The sequence below is a fragment of the Aptenodytes forsteri genome, unplaced genomic scaffold (genome assembly GCF_000699145.1).
Source record: "Aptenodytes forsteri isolate BGI_AS27 unplaced genomic scaffold, ASM69914v1 Scaffold15, whole genome shotgun sequence".
NCBI classification, from domain to species: Eukaryota; Metazoa; Chordata; class Aves; order Sphenisciformes; family Spheniscidae; genus Aptenodytes; species Aptenodytes forsteri.
Genome location: NW_008795129.1, coordinates 12,388,294 through 12,396,232, shown reverse-complemented (window position 1 = coordinate 12,396,232; position 7,939 = coordinate 12,388,294).

Genomic DNA, 7,939 nt, shown 5'->3' with positions numbered 1-7,939 from the left:
GGTCCCCACGGCCGGTCACCCCCTGTCCCAGCCCAGGGCATGCTGCTGACATGCACCGCTTGTGCCCGGCCATGCCGTGCATGTCCCCGCTGCAGTGTCACACTTGTCCATCCCACACTGTCACCTGCCTGCTGCGGCATCCTTGCAGCCCAGTACCTGCTGGGGGAAGATGCACGTGTGCGTGCGTGGTGCACCTGCAGGGGAAACCTCCCGTCCTCTGCGAAAGGGACCAGGAGCCGGGTGTGCAGCCTGGTCCCCGCAGCACACAAAGCAGGTTCCCTGCCCCAAGCACCCAAGCGTTGGGATCCAGCGACACCCACGTCCGACACCAGCAGCTGGGAGCAGGGCTGGGATGGTGTGCTGGACGCCGACACCAGCAGCTGGGAGCAGGGCTGGGACGGTGTGCTGGACGTGGGGATGGTGATGCCCTTGTATGGCACTCAGGAGAGCTTTGCCTTTGTGCAATGGATGCGCAACAGGGGCTCACTTGGGGCAAAAATGCTGGGCTTTCTCCATTCCTCCCCTAGCCTAAAGCATGGGGCAAAGCAAATACTGAGGGCTGGCCAAGGGGGACTGCATGGGAGGGTGACGGAGGGGAGCTCCACTTTGGCCCGGGGCAAATCCAGGGTGGAACGACCCAGTCTGGAATCCACCCAATCCAGGGTGGATTTGGCCAAATCCGGGGTTGCACAGCCAGCTGTGGGACAGGGGGTGATGCTCCAGGGCTCGCTGCCCTGGCCGGCCTCGGGGTGCCAATGGGTGCTGGCAAACGCGGCAGCGGGTCCGACAGCTGTGGGGCTGGAGCGTGGGGAGCTGGGACGAGGGCCGGTGCGGTTCCCTGCCTGGTGGGGTTTCTTTCTATGCAAATGCCTGGGAGCAGCTGCCCTGCCGGAGTGACTCATTTCCTGCTCTTGTGTCACATTCTGGTCAGGCCAGTTTGGCAAAGGCTTTCTTCTCTCCCTCCCCGGCTTCTCCTCCTTCTCTCCCCCACCGCCGAGGGCTGGGATGTGCATTCGCTCAGCCCCTGGCAGGATGAGGCAGGATTTTTAGAAAACTCCGCCAAAACCCCAAAACCCCCACATATATATATATATATATAAAAAAAAAAAACACCAACCAAACAAAAAACCCAGCACAATTTTCTTTTTTTCTTTTTTTTGAGCACGAGGGAGACTGGTGGCCAGACGGGCTCCTCCACTCTTCCCCCCGCTGGGGCAGCTGCTTCCCCCGCGATGGGACGTGACCCGGCCGCAGAGCTGTAAAAGTTTGCTGGGCGGCCGAGGGGAAAAAAAAATGCAGCCCAGTCTAATTTTACCCTCTGCTGCCAGTCGGAGAGGTGCTGCCGAAGGTGGGCTGCCAGCGGGAAGCCTTTAACAGGGGATGGATGGTGTGAGCATCCGAGGGAGCTGCCAGTCCTGGGGTTCGCCCGGCGTTTCTTATTCCTCAGCAGGGCTCTGGGGCAGCCTCACCACTGTGCCCTGAAAAATGTACTGGCTGGGGTTAAAAGTAATTCATTCGTCTTAACGGGGTCAGGAAGGGATGCTAGCAACTGCTGGCAGACCCCAGCGTGGTGGGTCTGCGCAGGGGTCCCGCGTCTCCCACCGCAGGTCCGGGGCAGGGGAAGGTGATGCCGGCAGCAAATCCCTCCCCATGTCCCCAGCCTGGCTGGCGCTGCCCTAAGCCCAGGCTGTGCTGCAGGTAGAAAAATCACTTTTTGGGGCATTTCCCACCTTGGAGAAAGCAGCATCCCTCTACCCTAAACCTGTGGCTACCAGTGGCACCGTTTCTCCCTCTGTACTGGCGCTTTCCCTGCTGCATCAAGCTCTGGCACAGCCTCCCGCACCGTAGCTGGGCATCTCGCTTGGGGAAAGACGGAGCTCCTCGGCGCTGCCAGCCCAGCGATGAGCTTGGAGACACAAAGCTGCCGGCCCCGGATCCGATTGTGGGAGGCTGAGGATGGGAGCAGGGTATGATCCCACCACCTCCCTTCCCACCTGCAGTTTGGTTCAGCCACCCTCCCACCAGAAGGCGCCTGCGGTCCCTGCCCAGGCCGAGGTGTAACCTTTGCAATCTTCACTCCGGAGCAATTTCTCAGCCTTCCTCTTCCTTTTCTGCATGCTCCCTGCAATTAAAAGCCGGCTGCAGCCAAATGACCCAGCGCCACACTCATGCTAAAAAGCCCCCCACCAGGCAGCCACAGAGCTTTCCTTTGAAGGGCAGAGCAGCCGCCGCCACTGTGCCCCGTGCGACCCCCAAACCTGCAGCCCCAAAGTCCAGCAGCGCCGCTGAGCCCCGGCTCGGTGCAGCTGGGGGAAACTGAGGCAGGGTGAGGGCAGGGGCTCGCCCTGGAGCCGCAGCCCGTGCACCCTCCGCTGCTGGGCCTCTCCTTCCTTTCCAAAAGCCTAAAGGTCTGTTTGCCCACAGCGAAGGGAAGAGTATGAGGATATCGGTGTAGATTAGGTCAGGAAGCATTGCTAATAAACTGTCACTCCTGGTTGTGTAATGGGAGCAATTATGGGTTTAGGTCTCCTTAAGACACCAGGAAGGAAAACACGGTCTGTCTGGGGTAGGAGGAGTGTGATGGCAAACAAAAAGGAGGGTCCTGTTGACAGAAGGATGAAGCTGCCTTTGTGTCGGAAGCATTTCCGTCCCATCCCGGTGCATTGGCATGGGGCTTGGATTGACTCCGGTGCAGGGGGATGCAGGGGGATGCAGGGGGATGCAGGGAGCGGGTTCCCAGCTCCCCCTGTGCTCTGCTCCTTCCCCCAAGCACCCCAGGGCCTCAGGGCCTCAGGGTAGGCAGTTTTAACCCCTCTGAAATCCCTGGCCCCTAATCCACGCTGCTCAGCTCAGCATGTGGTGCTCGCTGTCCGCGTGCAGCCCTTCCTTGGGGTCCGATGGGGACCCATAGGCAGCAGGTCCGGTGCTGGGCTGTGCCAGGAAAGCCTGGGAGAAGTGCCTGAGCTCTTCCCGCCCGCGCAGCCACCGGCAGCTCTCCTCTCCCTGGGGAGCTGCCAGGCTTCCCGCGCTGCCCGCTGCCCTGCACTGCCGAGGCAGCATTCTCTAAGGGAGCTGCCAGGCAGCAAACGCCTCTCTGCCTGTCCCTCCCTGCCGCCAGGGCGGCCCCGAACCCACCGGGCAAGTCCCTCCCGGGGTCTCCAGAGGGATGCTCGGGCGCTGGCGGAGGTCACCCAGAGCCCGGCCAAAATAAACCCAGGGCTCCCCATGAGCAAAATCCCGGGGCACTGCCAAACCTGGGTGGGGGCACCCACACCACCTCCACGGAGACTCCCGGTGTGAATCCAGCCCATGCACGCTGCGAAGGAGAGGCCGGGGCGCCCGGCAGCCAGGGTTAGCCTTTAACCACCCAAAACATGGCACAGAGGAAGAGGAAATTCTTGAGGCATCTATTAACATAAAAAGAGTCGCACTTTACGTTCAGTCCCACTTATGGCTTATAAATGATTACTGCACCTTTTAATAAATGGTTAATCAAGTGTTAGAGTCCAAACAAGTTGATGGGTTGCTTATTACCACGGTTTATAACCTTTTATGAATGCCTTCTGTCGATGTACTTATAAACATCCATACCACGTACTTCTCATGTCTTGACATGTTGGTCACATCTGTTCGAAGTTTATTAACTCTTGAGCTGCTCGCTAATGGCAGACCGGGAAGGATCACACTATTTATCTGTATTAATCCGTGCGGCTCAGAAAGCACATCTGCGTGGCAGGAGCTGGCCAAGGGGCAACGTGGGCACCCCCCTTCGGCCGAAAATGGTTCGAAGCAAGTGGGATGCATCCTCATCAGAAATAAGTCGGCAGCGGGATGTTGCTCTCACGGGTGCGGGGGGGTTTTTTTGCCACCAGGACAAACAAGTGAGGGAAGTTGGTGGCAGATTCTTCGTCTCTTGAAGTCATCGAGCCGAGACAGGACGTCGTCTTGGACTGCCCGCTTGCATCAAAAACACAAGTTATTGAGCTCAACACAAGAGGAACTGGGTGAAATTCTCTGGCCTGCAAACATGGGAGGTCAAACGGGATGATTTAATGGGCTCTTCTGGCCTGGAAATCCACAGAAACATCCTTGGCTGTCGCTGTTCATGTTCTCTTGAAGTCATCGAGCCGAGACAGGACGTCGTCTTGGACTGCCCGCTTGCATCAAAAACACAAGTTATTGAGCTCAACACAAGAGGAACTGGGTGAAATTCTCTGGCCTGCAAACATGGGAGGTCAAACGGGATGATTTAATGGGCTCTTCTGGCCTGGAAATCCACAGAAACATCCTTGGCCGTCGCTGTTCACGCGCAGCTGAAGCCCCCCTCGCATCATGTTGCAAATAATGAAATAAAACCCTCAATAAGCTGAATAATCAGAAAACAATTTTCCAATAAAAGCATCCCCCAAAATCTCCTTTTAAGGCAAGGACTGGGATTCCCACCGCTGAGCGTGTTCCTGACGCCTCGCGTTATTGTTCGGCTGCCTGTACCGGGGCTGGGCAGGCTGCCACGCTGCCCCGCGCCCCCGGGGACGCTCCCTGCCACGCGGCCCAGCTAGCCCCCCCTGCTTCTGAGCCCTTTTTGCCTTGATTTTTCCCCTTTTGCTGGATGCTTCAGATAATTTTCCTGTTCAAAAAGCAAGTGGGGAGTATGAAGTGCTGCGGCCCCACGCTTGCTTCAGCGTTTTTAACAGCCAGAGAAGGGATTTGTGCATTAAGCAGACAGGGACGGTCCCAGCCTGGGCGGGAAGCTAGGTCTCCCCCGTCGCCTTGGCCTCAGATGCTGCTGGAGGTTTTTTAATACCTAACCGTGCTTTTCCTTTGCTCCCCACTCCCCGGTCCCTCCGGAGCGGGTACCCCATCTCTGGCGGCAGGAGCATCTCCAGCACGGGGCAGCCTTGCTCACTGCCCTCCAGCGGGTTATTTGTGGCCGGCGTGTGGAAAGTCTGAGGAAATGTGAATGATGGGAAAGGGCAACAAAAATACTTTCCCCCTTGGAAAACCAAAACCAAACCCGAACTATGCTTTTTTGGAAAGCTGCTGCAGCAATGGCTGCTGCCTGAAACGCACCCGCAGCCAGCACATCCCTGCCGCAGGTGAGTGGTGTCGGGACCGAGGGGACAGAGCCTGCACTGAGGCCGCGCCGGCCGTGCCGCTGTGGCCTGTCTCGTGCGCTGCTTCAATTAGTGTGAGCGATGAGGTGTCAGGGCAAGATAGGGCCATTTTTTTCTCCAATGCAAACTCTGCCCAACAGTGGGAACACTTGCTCCGAAAACTATTTGGAGAAGCCGGAGCTTTTGGGCACGCCGCGGGCTCCTAGACAGGGAGCTGGGGCATGCAGGGGGCTTCCCTACAGTGCTTCTCCCACCCCTGCCAGGTCCCGGTTTCCTGTGCCGGACGGTGAGGCTGTGGCTTGCAGTGGGGCAAGGATGCTTGCCAGCTTCTCACCATCCCGGAGGCTCGGCTGTGGGGCAGGGGGTGCTCGTCCCGCGCTGGGGGGAAGCAGCGGGACCTGGCCCAGCCTGGCTGCTTCAGGCCCCTCTCCGGTTACGGCTTGGCTCTGGTGCCCCAGGAGCACAGGGTGTTAATGTGTCAGGTCCTGCGCGCCGGGGCATGCTGGGAGGCTTTCCTCCGCGCCGAGGTGCTGCTGTGGCCAGCTGTGCCACAAACACCGGCTGGGTGAAACAGCAAGCAGGAGACAAACGAGGCAAAAAGAGGGGGAAAAGAAAAATCCAAAGGGACTTGGTGTGCCAGTCCCCCATGAGCCCACGTTTCTGGGTGCTGCGTGACACATCCTTGTGGTCCAGGTGGGCTAAAGCACGGAGAACACCTCCCTCCCATGGCTGCACCATCCCGCCATGGGCTGGGGAATATGCCGTGGGCTGGGGGACATGCCATGGGCTGGGGGACATGCCATGGGAAGGGACATGCTGCAGGGGTGATGCTATGGGAGGGGGTTCGGGGGTCAGGACCATCCCTGGGTGCCCAAGTCCAGCACGACCAGCGGCCACGTTGGCTCTGCCCTGGGTGGACAGGGAGCACCGTGGGACAGGGAGCCCCTTGCCGTGGGGGCTGCCCCCTTGTCCCGCCCTGTGGGGACCCATCTCCCATCCCACCCCATCTCCCCCTCCCGCCCTGCAGGTGCACCCTCTTCCCTGTCGAGGTTCCCAGGCACCGATGTTCACTTTTCGGATGGGAAACGAGCCCCAGACCTCCCACCGCACTCCAAAAAAACCCAAACAAACCCAGAGAGGAGAGAAATAAACAAACAAATCCCTTCCCTCTCCTGGCTTGGCATCTGCTTGCAGTCCTTCCATTATTAATTAGAGAAGCTACCGGCATTATTACCAACAAACCGCTCCTAATGAAGTTCAGAGCCACAGATCCAGGAGGGGCTCCCAGACACCATTTTTCAGAAACCTTAATTAAATTCACTGCCTGAAGGTGCGTTCAGATGGGGTGGAGGCAGAGAGGTGAGGCTGCCCGGGCTGGGCACGGCTGCGCCAGTGGTGGGGCTCAGGGTGAAGGGTGACAGTGGGAGAGGGGCACCCCGCTGCGCTGCAGCCCCCAGGGACACCTGGTCCCCTCTGGATTTGGGGCTGAACGAAGGGACCGGCTGGGATGCGCCGTTGCAAAGGGGGGACTGCCCGACCACCGCAGGGATGGTGAAGGCAGACCATTTAATTCATTAATTAAATTAACCAAGCGCCAGGGGCAGGGGTGGCCGGGGTCCGGTGGGGAGGGCTCCCAGCACTGCATGAGCAGCGGGGTCCCCGGCCAGTCCCGGCTCTGCCATCCTTGCTGGGATGTCCTAGCGGGGCGGCCCTTGGCTTGCAAATGCTTGAAGGCTTGGGAAGGCAAGGGGCACAGAGGGTCTCGGGTGAGGGGACCAGCTGCAGGCTGCTTCTCACTCATTCCCCCAAAGGCAAGGTTTCTTCAAGTGACACGATGAAACCTGGCCAAGCTATGGCCATGTTTCCTTCGGCACGTCTGGCATGGGTTGCTCTGCACCGGCAGCACTCGGAGATCCCACTGCTTTGCCTTGGGGCTGGGACAGTTCGTGCCTGGATGCAGCTGTGGGAGAAGTTCTTCGGGAAAGGATGGTTTTCACCCCAAACTTCAAAAGAAAAATCCTCACAGGAACCCTTTCTGCTGGTTGCTCCCCTTTCGATGCAGGGAGGGCTGAGGTAACACCCCCGAAGAGCAAGTGCAAAACCTGCCCAAAGCTGGATTTCAGCTCCCGCGCATCCTTTCCCTTCCCTGTCACCCTTCCGCTGCGCACAGCGATCTCCCTCCCCCCCCCCCGATATTCCACTCTTCCTCTCTCTGACCTTAAAGGAATTTATTACCGAGGAGTGTAAAATGATTACTGCAAAATCGTTCTGCGTTACTGGGAAATCATTGCAACATTAGCTCAGTAATATTTTTTCATAAGCGTTTGATGTGTCTCTTCTCCGACATATTCGGTCTCCGCATGCACATCCACACCCCCACAAATCCCGCTGAAGCCAAGAGGCGTTTGGCAGAGGACGGGAGCGCGGACCTGACCCGGCACTCACCCTGGCTCCCTCCTTCCCGCACCGGCGGACGAGGTTGCCATCCCTCAGCTGACCGGCTGCATCCTCGGACCCACATGCAAGCGCTCCCCATCCTGGCTTGTCCAAACGGCACGGAAAAGCCCAGCCGTCAGGGCACTCAGGCTGCCCCAGCTCACGGGATGCTCGTGGAGGACACTGCACTGGGCAAGGCCTGGGATCGGCTGCTTTGCTGAGGATTTTTGGGAAAAGGAAGATCCTTTTCTCTCTCATGCTTGCACTTCAGAGGTCTGGGTGAGAGACCCCGCTGACCCAGGGCCAGGGGGAGAAGGTGCCGATGAGGAATGGCGGAGGGGAAGGGGCTGCCGAGGCAGCCGTGGGGCTGAGCGGGGAGCAGGGCGGGC